Source organism: Orcinus orca, chromosome 1, assembly GCF_937001465.1.
Source record: "Orcinus orca chromosome 1, mOrcOrc1.1, whole genome shotgun sequence".
NCBI classification, from domain to species: domain Eukaryota; kingdom Metazoa; phylum Chordata; class Mammalia; order Artiodactyla; family Delphinidae; genus Orcinus; species Orcinus orca.
This window is the reverse complement of record NC_064559.1, coordinates 96,471,872-96,484,991: the sequence shown is the minus strand read 5'-3', so window position 1 is coordinate 96,484,991 and position 13,120 is coordinate 96,471,872. Positions and strand designations below refer to the sequence as shown.

Genomic DNA, 13,120 nt, shown 5'->3' with positions numbered 1-13,120 from the left:
ACGAAAAGACAAGCAATGAACTAGAGGAAAATATCTGCAAAAGACATATTTGAGGGCTTCCCTGGTGGCGCAGTGGTTGAAGAGTCCGCCTGCCGATGCAGGGAACACGGGTTCATGCCCTGGTCCAGGAAGATCCCACATGCCGCGGAGCGGCTGGGCCCGTGAGCCATGGCCGCTGAGCCTGCGCGTCCAGAGCCTGTGCTCCGCAACGGGAGAGGCCACAACAGTGAGAGGCCCGCGTACCGCAAAAAAAAAAGACATATTTGACAGCAATCGGAATATATTTAATTTCTCTCACAACTAAATAACAATCACTTGAAAAAGATGATCAACATTATTAGTCATTAGGAAAATACAAATTAAAACCACAATGAGAATCCTCTACACACCTATTAGAAGTTAAAAATTCTTAAATAATAATAATGAAAGTTTACTTTATCAAGTGCTTACAAGGAGTAGAGCAACTAATGTCTCACACACTGCTCAGAGAAAGGTAAAATGGTAGGTAGTCACTTTAGAAAACCGTTCGGCAGTTTTTTTTTAATAAAGTTAAACATACACTTACCATACAACCCAGGAATCCTACCCAGGTATGTACTCAAGAAAAATGAAACTACATATCCACCTAAAAATCTAAATGTAAGTGTTTTAGTGGCTTTACTTAGATGCATCAAAAACTAAAAGCAAGTGGTTTTCAGCCAGGTCATGGATAAAAATTGTGGTCCATCACACAATGAACTGACATATACAGCAACATGAATGGATCTCAAATGTGTTATGCTAAGTGAAAGAAGCAAGACTCTAACAGCTACATGACATGACTCCATTTGTAGAACGTTCCAGAAAAGATAAACTATAGGGACAGAGAGCAAATCAGTCATTTCTGGGATTTGGGGGAAAGGAACTAACTACAAACAGTCATGAGAAAACCTGCTGGAATGATTAAAATGTTCTATGCCTCCATCATGGTGGTGTTACATGACTATGCATTTGTTAGAATCCAAAGAATGGGTCAGTGAAACAAAAGGTAAATTTTACTGTATGTAAATTATCAATCAATCAATCAATCTGGCCAGAAAAGAGAATGAGAGAGTGGGGGGAGGGGGGGAAAGAATCATGCAAAGTGTTAAATGACAGATACAACCCAACAATTAAAAATACTAGATTCTCAAGCCTGTGACTATTAATAGAAGTTAGCTAACACTGGTCAATAGGCCACAATAAAAGAGAGCAAAATGTCTGGTCTTCTTGCTTGAAAATTAAAATGTGGAAGAATTTTTGCTGCAAACAAAGCTGCCTTATCAGAACCACATTAAAGGCAAGATGAATCCTGAACTCATAAAAAGTCTTCAACCCTACTGTCTAGGTGACAACTAAGAATATCAGAAGCTTAAAGTAGTCCAAAGTAGTTCTAATGGTTGTACTATTAATTTGTATACATACGCTTTTTATTTTTATTTTTTAAATTTCTCTCAAGTTCACTTTAACTCCTTTGGACTGTAGGGTCTATGGAAACTGGTCTGATAACTCTACCTTACCTCAGGTTCAATGGAAACATCAACTTGTAAATAATATTTCTGTCCTTGATCCCTTTACTAAGACCTGAACTCATGCTCAGTGAGTTCCCTTGAGTTACATAATCTCAGCATTCTCTTGGGTCAGTCCAGCTGGGTCAGTCCAGCTGCCTCGTTTGGCATGTCTCATTCTGCAACTGAAGTGCCCAACTCTCTTACACAGACACCCATGTTTAAATGAGACAAGGTTTCAGAATTTCCTCTTAAAGTGAAAGGTGATGGTAGAAACTACTTCAATTATTAGTAAGACATATCTGAGAGCCACACAATCCCTGGTTCCTCTTGGGAGGACAGATGTCCCACACCACTCATGACTGAACAGCTGTTCAGGGTTGATCTCCATCCAAAGTACAAATTTGCTTTTCAGTCTTAGGTCCCACAGTCCATCTGGAATCAACCAGTCCTATTTTCTCCATCCCCAGTTTTTGCTTTTAAGCTGAAATGGCTCAATTTAAATTCATTCTCCTTACCTTACTGTTTTTCTACTTCACAATAAACACTTCTCCAAGCCAACTTTCCCAACTCCTGCTGCCAGCCCCACTCTAATAGTACAGTGTTTATTAATCAGAGAACTTCAGACACTGAATTCAAAGGATGACCCCAAGGAAGTTGAAACTCATACTGTATAAACATGTTTACAGGGGGGCAGGCCTTTAGTTCTGGGCTACTCTCTATTAAAGTACTCGGAGGAGTTAAATATACTACACTGTCTCCTCTGGTAAACGGGACAGAGGAGCAGAAACTATAAACGTTTCTGGATCAGGGAAATTAATCTCTATTCCTATCTTGCAGAAGATGTAACAGCACTGGGTAGCCCAACTGTATAGCAGCTCCAGCCTCCCTTTTTTCTCTAAATTATAGGCCTCTGGCACCACCCAGTGGCCCATTTGTACAGAGACATGCTAGTAATGCAACAATGTACAAGGCAATACAGGATCTACAAATATAAATAAGGCAGTCATAATACCTTTTGTAGCCAATAAGCAATTAGGAAAACAGGTATACAACTATGATACAAGAGACACAAGTGTCAGTACCATCTTAAAAAAAAAAAGGAATCTCCTAGCAGTCCAGTGGTTAGGACTCAGCTCTTTCACTCCCATGGCCCGGGTTCAATCCCTAGTCAGGGAGCTAAGATACTGCAAGCCGAGTGGCATAGCCAAAAAAGGAAAAAAAAAAAAGAAAATATAAACAGAATGTTGTTGTAGTTCAACAGAGTAAAGGATTATGTTTAGTCAGGGAGAAAGGAAAAGCTTCTATGGAGAAATTAGCTTTTAAACTGGACTTTGAAGGAAGGAGAGGATTTCAATGGGTAGAACTGAGGAAGCTATCCCATCAGGACCACCATGAGAAAAGACATGGAAGATGAAAAACCTGATTATGTTCAACAAAATACATGGGTAGTCTGGCTTGGCTAGATGCTGGGGTACAGTTCATTAGTTAAGTAGTACAGTAGAAGGGGTGTGTGTGTGTGTGAAGTATAGTAGAAGGGGTGTGTGTGTGTGTGTGTGTGTGCAGGAAGATTTTGTTAAGGATAATAAGATGGACTGAAATGTACAGTTGCCAAAGTTAAGAAGCAATGAGATCCTGTCTTAGGCTGATGGCAGAGGAAATTAAAAGAATGGGGTCAACGTGTGAAACACTGTAGAGGCAGAATTGATAGAATTTGGCTCAATAAGCAGTAACAAAGCTCAAAAAATAAAAAAGACAAGTTTGAGTCTGGGTGCACAGAGGAAATCTAGTGCCATAAACGAGAGACTGGCATGTGGGGGAAGAGAGGAATTTGATTTTGATTACGTTTAAAATCCAAGTTGACGTCAGGAAAGTAAGTGGAAAATCAATGTATGTCTGAAATCTGAGAAATAAATTAGGGCCAGAGATACAGGCTTGAGAATTATTTGTACAGATAAGCTTCAAAATCAAATCCCTTGTAAATTATACCTCACTAAAAAGCAAAAATAAATTAAGGACTCAAGAAAGGAAAAAAATCTTGGGGAATACCTATCCTTCAAAAAAAGAAAGAGGGAGAGAAATGCTCAGGGAAGTTGAAAGAGTAACAGTTTTAAATGACTTGGAAGTCAAGAGAGGAAAAGGTTTCAAGAAAGTGGGGATGGTTCTTGTTTCAAATGCTACAGAGTACAGAAAGGTGCAAACTGAGAAAAGGCTGTAAGACTCAGAACTGCTTTTCCATGGAATTACCTCAGGAATGGATGCTGGTTTTCTCCCTATTCAAGTATCATAAAATAAAAGGATTCAGCTATCTCTTCAGTTAAGTCCATTAAAATTATTTCCATAAAAAACTTATTAGGCTACCAATTAATCATAACCTGAGACCCATGTTTAAACAATTCAAAAATGTGTTCATTCATATTGTCATTTGGACAGACCTTTTACACTTTAAATACACTTTTATAAGAAGTACTGATGGACTTCCCTGGTGGCACAGTGGTTAAGAATCCGCCTGCCAATGCAGGGAACACGGGTTTGAGCTCCGGTCCGGGAAGATCCCACATGCCGCAACTAAGCCCGTGCGCCACAACTACTGAGCCCGTATGCCACAACTACTGAAGCCTGCGTGCCTAAAGCCCACGCTCTGCAACAAGAGAAGCCACTGCAATGAGAAGCCTGTGCACCGCAACGAAGAGTAACCCCCGCTCGCCGCAACTAGAGAAAGCCCATGCGCAGCAACGAACACCCAACACAGCCAAAAATAAACAATAAATTAAAATAAAAGTACTGATCTACCTTTCAGCTCAATTTGCTTCATCACTTGGCACTGAAGAGCCCTGGTTTTTTTTTTTTTTTTTGGCGGTACGCGATCCTCTCACTGTTGTGGCCTCTCCCGTTGCGGAGCACAGGCTCTGGACACGCAGGCTCAGCGGCCATGGCTCACGGGCCCAGCCGCTCCGCGGCATGTGGGATCCTCCCAGACCGGGGCACGAACCCGCGTCCCCTGCATCGGCAGGCGGACTCTCAACCACTGCGCCACCAGGGAAGCCCTAGCCCTGGTTTTTAAAGACAGCATATGGTATAAGGGAAAGAAAAGAGGTTTGGTGTCCGTCAGACCTCAGTTTGAATTCTACTTCAACCATCTACCCTTGAGTTTGTTTCTTCTTTTGTAAAATGGGACAATATCATTACCCTGAAGGAGCTGGTTTAGAGGATTAAACACAACATTTGCAACTGGCTGTCTGTACGTGGTAGGCATCTATATTATTTTTCTAGCTTCTCATCTCTGATTTCAGACTGCATTTCCTAGAGAAGCCTGGGCTTCTTCACCACTCAACAATGATCCTCCAAACATTGTACACAAATCAACACACAGCTCCAAGTCTATAAAATCTGCTTACCTACTCTCACTGGCCTTTTAAAGAATTCAGAGAACTCCGTTAATACCTTCTTTTGAGCACATTCATGTTCTATGAACTGGGGTAAAGCAATATACACAGGAGCCCACAGCATAAGTCTCTTTAAGTCTTCTCCCTTTCTAAGGTTCAGAAGATAGCCAAGATGAGAACTTCAAAGCAATCATCACAAATGATGATGAGGAAGGTAAGAATTTCTACATCAACTATACTACAAACAAGGAGCTCTGTTCCTCCATTGGATGAATGCCTTCTCTCCCTGTCGGTAACACCAAATGCCCTGTGTTTATAGTTTATTGGCTTTAATTCTACTAACAGTATTTCAGAGTATGTCAGGAATGCACTAAGTGCTATCTCTAGCAACAGAGCTAAGGAATGTTTTATAATAACATTTAAGCACATTCATCTCAATTTAAATCATTTTAAGGAAAACCCATTTCTTAGGAAATTTCATTGTGTTTCCACTATGAAATGATTTATATCTACATCAGAATCCAGTCCCCATTACCAGTTTTTGCCATTCACATTTCAAATTTTTCTTAAATTGTCTGAAAGGACACTACAGAGATGAAAGGGTACACTTATGATAAAACAATAAAGAAAGAGAGGCTAAAAACATCAAGAAGTGCCCTCCTATCTGCACGAGACTAGAGAACAGAGTATAATGTGGGTCCTAAGTAAGGTTAAAAACATACCTGATAATGTGGCAATGCTTAAAGTGCACCAGAGGAATATAGCCTCTTGGCTACCACTAGAGGTAAATCCTATAATAGCTTTCAAGATGGCTAACAAAAAAAAAAAAAAAAAAAGATGTGAGGCAAGCATGGATGCTTCACATTAGAACTTGCCCAGACCTCCTTAAATAGTATCCTCAGAGGATAAGAGCAAATATCTAACCTCTCAGATACAATGAAGAAAATTTTTGCAATAACCCAATCCATTTAGACACACTACGATTCATTAATAAGATGCCATCTTTGTCAAATTAATCATTCACCATGCTCTGTTTGCAAACTCAGGGCAGCCTTAATTCATTAGTTTATCTTTGGCATACACATTCCTTGGGTTAAGGCAGTACTTGAGAAACTGGGCTTCTGGCCCAGAAACTACGTCCTGTAGAGGTAGAGATAAAGACTGCTATAAAGAAGTGACCAATTCATAAAATGTATCACACTCTAATTTTTAAAGACCTTTCAAGGACTTTCTTCTCACTCCAAGAATAACTGAATCAGTAAACAAGAACAGGTAGCCCCTTTTTCTGACCAATTTTAACAGTGATGAAGTTTCTTGGATATACTCACAAAAATGAAAGATGAAAAGCTTTCAATATTACTGTAAAGCTAATCTAAAATCACCAGCATTTGGCTCTGAAACTAAGATATACATAGTCACTACTTCCATGACTGTTGCTGATTCAATTCTTTCAGTTGCCTGGGTTCCAAATGGCTGAGGGTAAATAACAGATTACCTTGGCTCACTGATAATCTGCTTTAAAACAAAAAAACTAATTCAATCTTAAAAACTAACACCAATGTGATGCAATAAAAAGCTGTTTGGATAACTCTGTCTTTTATAATCTGGACACTTCCTAGACATGTTTAGAATAACTTTTCTACAGTAGAAATAATCCAGAAATAAATCTATCTACTGAAAACAAAGGTCAACCCGTCACTTCATGATTTTTAAAGCCTGTAACTCACCTGATAGAATACAGGACCTAGACCATGAAACTCTGAAGATCTCAGTCTCCCACAACAGGGCATACTTCTATAGAACGTCTTCTATTGGAGTCCGTTTGCTTTTGAAATGCCAGTATTGTTTTAAACTGGCAACAAAAAGACATTTCTTTTAGCTTTCTCTGAAGACAAGCTTCTGTCTTAGGTTGATCCTAGTCAAAACTAAGGATCATAGCACTGAGGCTGATTCTTATACATTTAACAGGCTGCTGAATAAAATGCCCTGTCAGGTTGGTGGTGGGAACTAAGGTCATAAGCATACCTAGCCTCCCACTGCAGCCACGGTAGGAAATACTTCTTAGTAAGGTGCAACAATTCTTATGCAACACCCTGAAATATAAAATATCTTCAGAAATATAAGAATTTTACAGTTATGGTCTAAAGACTAAAAATATTGATTCACTGTATACACAGGTGTCACCTGGAGCATAAAATGTGAAGCCCTTCTTGGGAGTGGTGATGGTGGGAGTGGGTTCTTACCCAGCACATACAGTAATAAGGAACAGTCAAAATTATGCCTCTTTCAACATACTGCCTTTTCTCCTCCCACACCCACTCTCGCCCTGCTGAACACAGAACTCTAGACCTCATAAATAACACAAACAATAAAATGCACCTCACTACCCTCCACCCCAAGAGTCTTTACCTTTGAACAGAGAGAATTTAGACACTAGATGGTGGTAATGAAAGTTGGTCAACTCTAAGTTGATCACTGGCCTAAATGAACACAGTTGCTTTCATAGCAATGTTATTATCAACAACTTTCTTAATTTTCATGTGCCCTTACCTCCCTCAAAAAGATGTGAAAGAAAAACCAACAAGAGGTTAAAAACTTTTTATCTGTGCTGTCATATTATTAAGATGGTCCAGCTGGGGAGATGAAATAAAAAACTCTGCATTCCTAACTCCCTAGCCCAGATTTATTTCAGAAAGAAAGGAGACCTTTTCATGGTCTAGTTCTTTGATTAGCTATTGATGAGGACCACTGCAGAGCCCAACAGCTTGGGAAAAAAATGTATTCCTTCTATGGCAAAAAGGAAAAGGCATAAGAGGTAGCTGGAGCTGAGGTGGTGAACAACACTGAAGCTGGAAGGAAAGGAATTACAATACTTAGGTCAACTCTGATTAGGTGAGCTAAAAGAGAGACCAAGAGGCAGGAGCAAAGAACAAAGGAAACTTATTGATGTTTAATTTAAGAATGCATTTAGAAATATACATACATCAACATCTAACATTCCTGTCCTCTGGTCTTGAACTCCCACCAGACTAAACTGAATCATGTTCAGAAGACAACCCTAGGTGGGCACCTACAAAGAACACATCTAAGCTGACCAATTAAAAATGAATCTGAAGGGCTTCCCTGGTGGCGCAGTGGTTAAGAAGATCCCTGGTCCGGGAAGATCCCAAATCCCGCGGAGCAGCTAAGCCCGTGCGCCACAACTACTGAGCCTGTGCACTAGAGCCCGCGTGCCACAACTACTGAAGCCAGCGCACCTAGAGCCCATGCTCCACAACAAGAGAAGCCACTGCAATGAGAAGCCCGTGCACCACAACAAAGAGTAGCCCCCGCTCGCCACAACTAAAGAAAGCCCACACACAGCGACAAAGACCCAACGCAGCCAAAAATAAAAATCAATTAATTTTAAAAAAATGAATCTGAAAAATTAACCAGAAAAACGTGTTCAAAATGCAAAGAAGTGTAAACTAACGTATAACTTATTCAAAGCTATATCAATGATGTGCAAAGAAAAGAGAAAGTATTTTTTTTAGTGTCCATCTTGGGCTAGGCATAATTTAAGACCTTTATATAATATTCCTCATATAATACTGACAATGACACTAGGACATAAGCAGTATTATCCCACTTTTACAGATGTGGAAATTAAGACTCAGAAAAGTTTAAGTAACTTGCCCAAGGTCACATGGCTAATAAATCTTAGTACAGTATTTAAACCCAAACCTACCCAGTTCTAAAGACTGTATTTTCCCCTTTTTATCTTATTGATACACACACATACTGCCAATAATAATCTTATTCTAGTTCATAATGAGCAATTTCTAATCAGAACACTGTGTGGAATAAAACTCACCAATGTCACACTCAAACTCTTCCTACTACAAATCATAAAGATATTAAGAATCAGCCAGGCCTACCTTCCAGAGCCACTCAGCTCTCCCGTCACAGCCTATGAAACTCAACCACAGCACTATTCTCTGCTACCAGAAATCCAACACCCTCACAAAAATTACGTTTACAAGTATGTCCTAACTCCCTCTGTGGCACTGGCCCATGCTGCTGAATGCACAGGATGATTCCTCTGCTAACCAAGAATTCTTCAGACCAGATATAAAAGAGCACCACTACTTCTTTTTTTTTACCCAAAATTTATCACTGTGTCCTGAAAAGTTGGAATTCTGAGGTGGATTGGACACAGTCACCAACTAAAGGCAGCACCACTCATCACTCACTAGTTTTTAGTTAAAAGCAGCTAAATATTCTCCATAGCAAGAAATGACAATCTAAAGTCCTGAGAGGCAAAGAGACTTGATTTGACAAAAAGCTAAACAGAACTCAGGCAAACTAGTTCCCAGCTTTTAACAGTGTAAGAAACACGATCCGCACAAAGGCAAAACACAAGGCAAATGAATAAAGAAAGAGGGAGATACATTCACTTCTAGGCTTAACTGTAGTCATGTGAAGATATACAGCAATAGTTTAGGACAGAAAGTCAAGAGGCGCAGAGCCAATTAAACTTGTAAAAGTAATTTAACCAGAGCTGGAACAAAGCCAAGAACAATACCCGACTCTTTGGGAAACTGTGGTAGGAATTTTATGACTAGTGGTCAGCACTTGAGCACCAGGGTAGGGTCTGTCTTGCACTCAGGAATTTAAATGCCTTCAACTCCTACTCACCTTTCCTCCTTTATCACTGAAGTAGGGCCAGGCTGAGCTCCTGAGAAAATAGGTCTGTAGATTCACTGAAGGACTGAGAAAAGTTAAAGTTTAAATGGCAAAGGTGTCTCTTCTACTAAACATAATAAAAAATATGTATGAATACGTGTTAGTATTTTTTAGACCTCCTCAGAACTATTCAGAACCACCGTAATTTATCTAATTCTGACTACTGAACAAATAACTTACAGTTACAGAAATTAAAGGAACCAGGCAAGTAATCTCCCAGCTCCACTAAAACGTATAAGTCATTTAAAAGGAAAACCTGAATCTTTTCAACGCTAACCCCTAACCAAACCTCTCAACAAGAAGCCACAGAGCAGGGGGGAAATCCCGGAGAGAACGTGATAGCGCTAATGCCGGTTTGTTTACAGAGACTCCAGCAACAATCATATGAGTCAGAAACTCAAGCCACCAGATGCTTTCCAACTAACAGGGACCAAATGGGACCGTTCTACGGTGTCCTGAAAGATTTAGGGATGAGGGGAAGCAGGCTACGAGAATTACATTACAAAAGGTACAGGAACAGACAGCAACAACTGACTGCGGGATAATCTTGGACCTCGGCCTTCCGTACAAGGTGCTGGGCCCGAGAACTCGGGATGGGGGAGGGGGCACACTGCGCGGTGGTCCTGAGGTGACGGGGAAACGCAGGGGAAGCCGCGTCCCCCCATCTAAAGGGGAGAAAAGCGCACACAAATGGGTCACCCGACGAGGCAAGACATCCCTGTAGATTGCGGGGCAGGCTCCTGAGGTCAACCCTGGGGCTGACCTGAGGGAAAGGCAGCCAATCCTCCCGGCGGTGACTCAGGTCAGGGGAAGAAGCCCTGAGCCCTGGGAGCTTGGGAAAGGAGTCAAACCTATCTTGAAGAGGAGTGGGCCAGGGGAGAGGGGGGCAGGCCAAGCCGGAACGAGACACGGACCGGGTAGGTCAAGGGGGGGGTGTCCGGCTGGGGCAGTTACAAGCACGGGAGCCGGCGAGGCTCAGCAGCCTGCTTCCTGTCTTGGGTCATCCTTCTGCCAGAGGCTGCTCCGACTCTTCCACGCCCAGCCGCCCCGTCCACTGCCGCCACCACCGCCGCCGCCATCTTACACTGGCCAGCGGCCGCCACCACCACCGCCTCCGCTCTCTGCGCTTGCGCCTGCGCCGCCACGCTTTCCGGCCCCGTTTGCGACGATGTGCTGGAGAAGACTGGGGGAAGAGCGGTCGCGCGAGCTCTCCGCTCCCAACCCTCCTCGAAGGACGCACAGGGGGCGGGGCTTAAGACCAATGGAAAACGGAGCGAGGGGCGCGTGCGCAATACTGAGGAGGCAAAGAAGTTGTTTTCGCAGTGTTTCGGGCGGCTGACTTTGATGCTGAAAAGAAATACGAATTAGACGTCTCCCGGAATTGTGGTGGAAATCAGCTTTATTTCTAACAGGCTGGCAGGCAACCTCCTGGGCGACCTCCATTTTTGCCCTGTTTTTTTATACTGAGAACAAGCAGTTCTCTCCAGAAGATTTCTTCTGAAAACCCCATTTCCTTTGGGGTTGACCTTGTTAAGTGGTTTCTATACCCACGAGAACCATTTACCCCCGAGACCTCCGTTTTCCTTTTTTTTTTTTTTTTTTTGCGGTACGCGGGCCTCGCTGTTGTGGCCTCTCCCGTTGCGGAGCACAGTCTCCGGACGCGCAGGCTCAGCGGCCATGGCTCACGGGCCCAGCGGCATGTGGGATCTTTCCGGACCGGGGCCCGAACCCGAGTTCCCTGCATCGGCAGGGAGATTCTCAACCACTGCGCCACCAGAGAAGCCCATTTTCCCATTTTTTAATAAGGGATTCAGAAGCCTGAGGTGTAGCTAAGCTGTTCAGGAGGTTCTTTCCTCTGAAGGGGGGTAGTGTGTTGAAGTTGCCCAAGAATTGGACGGGGTATGTACACTCTGCCTCGTTCTGACACCTGAAGGAAGAGTGCAGAAGGCCCCTGAAAAGGTTACTCCCAGCTGCCAGGCCAGGGGGTTTCTAACCAGTAGGCCAGGGTGAAAGGCTCCTTGTCACCTCTTCTACCGCTACCATCCTATTATAAGTCATTATATATTACCTAGACTATTGCAATAGACGCCTAGCTGGTTTGTGTACTTCCATTATTGCCCTGCTAGTTAAATAAAGGCAGCCAGAGTGACCTTTTAAAATGTAAGCCAGGTCATATTATTGCCCGCTCAAAACCTCCAAAAGCTTCCCATCACACAGTAAAAATCAAAATGATCAAAAGGGCCTCCAAGGAAGGCCCTACATGATGTAGCACCTATTTCTCTGATTTCATTTTCTCCCATACTACCTAGCTCTGCTCTAGCCCTTTTGGCCTTCTTCTTGTCACACCAACCAAAGCATGGACAGCCCCAGGGCTTTTGCACTTGTTCCCTCTTCTTAAAATGTTCATCTACCATATCTTTACTAGACTTGTTCTGTCCACTTAATCAGATATCTACCCAAATGCTACTTCCTCAGAGACACAGCTCTTAACTATTCCAACTAAAATTGTACACTACCATCTTCCTCTGTTCTCTCACTCTGCATTTTTTCATACCATTTTTTACCTATAACACTTAACCTATAATATATTTGTAATCTGACAATACTATTAGAATATAAGCTCTATAAGGGCAGGGGCTATGTCTTTTTTCATCTTTTTAACCCCAGCACCTAGGAGGGCTAGGACACAAACTATCTATTGCCCTACCATTCTATTCATTCTTTCATTTACTCCATCAACAACTATTGGATTCCTGCTACGTGTAAGGCCCTCTTCTAGGTACTCAGGCTGCAGCAGTGAACAAAACAAACCAAGATTCCTGCATTCATGGAACTTATTTATTTGCACAAGGGTTGAGAGTGTAGGGGGAGGAGAGGGGCACACAGACAATATTAAATTACGAAGAGTACTGTAAAGGAAAATAAAGCAGGGTAAAAGTGGGTAACCTGAGTAGGTGTGCTCTTTTACATACGGGGTTCAGGGAAGGCCCCTCTGCTGAGGTGACATTTAAATAGAGATTTGAAGTGAGAGAATAAGTCATACACACTAGGGAAAGAATCTTCCAGGTAGAGGAAAACAGTAAGGTAAAAAGACTTGAAGCTTGAGTGTATGGTGTATTCAAAGAACAGCAAGAAAGCTAATGTGGCAAAAGAGCAGGTAGGAAATTAGTTTGGAGAAACACAATGGGAGCCAGATCACTTACGGAGTTATAGGCCGAGAAGGGGACTTTGGATTTTATCCTAAGAGTACTAGAAAGCCATGGAGGGTTTTGAGTAAGAGTGACATGATCTGATTTATAAATGAAGAGATTCATTCTGGTTGATTCTTTGAGAACTACCGGCAGGGAGGCAAAATAGAAGCTGAAAGACCAGTTAGGAAGCTATTGCAGAAGACCTGCAAGACTACTGCTGCAGTTGAAGTGGTAGGAAGTGGTTGGATTCAGGATGTACTTTGAAGGTGGCAGAGGTGATTTGCTAATAGAT

At 42.2% G+C, this 13,120-nt stretch overlaps 1 protein-coding gene across 7 annotated transcripts in view; it reads right to left on the bottom strand.

Moving 5' to 3' along the window:
- DCAF8 (DDB1 and CUL4 associated factor 8) overlaps window positions 1-10,871 on the bottom strand; it is a 45,584-nt gene extending 34,713 nt beyond the window's left edge. Inside the window, exons 1-3 of one of the 7 annotated variants that reach the window (XM_033414322.2) lie at window positions 10,722-10,871; window positions 9,590-9,662; window positions 6,640-6,764 (exon numbers count right to left, since the gene is read on the bottom strand). The gene's annotated coding sequence lies outside the window, so the exon portion shown is untranslated. Of the gene's footprint in view, window positions 1-6,639; window positions 6,765-9,589; window positions 9,663-10,400 lie in introns of all 7 variants that reach the window. The other 6 variants (XM_033414320.2, XM_033414317.2, XM_033414318.2 and 3 more) reach the window with 6 other exon arrangements.
- Window positions 10,872-13,120: the final 2,249 nt, after the last annotated feature.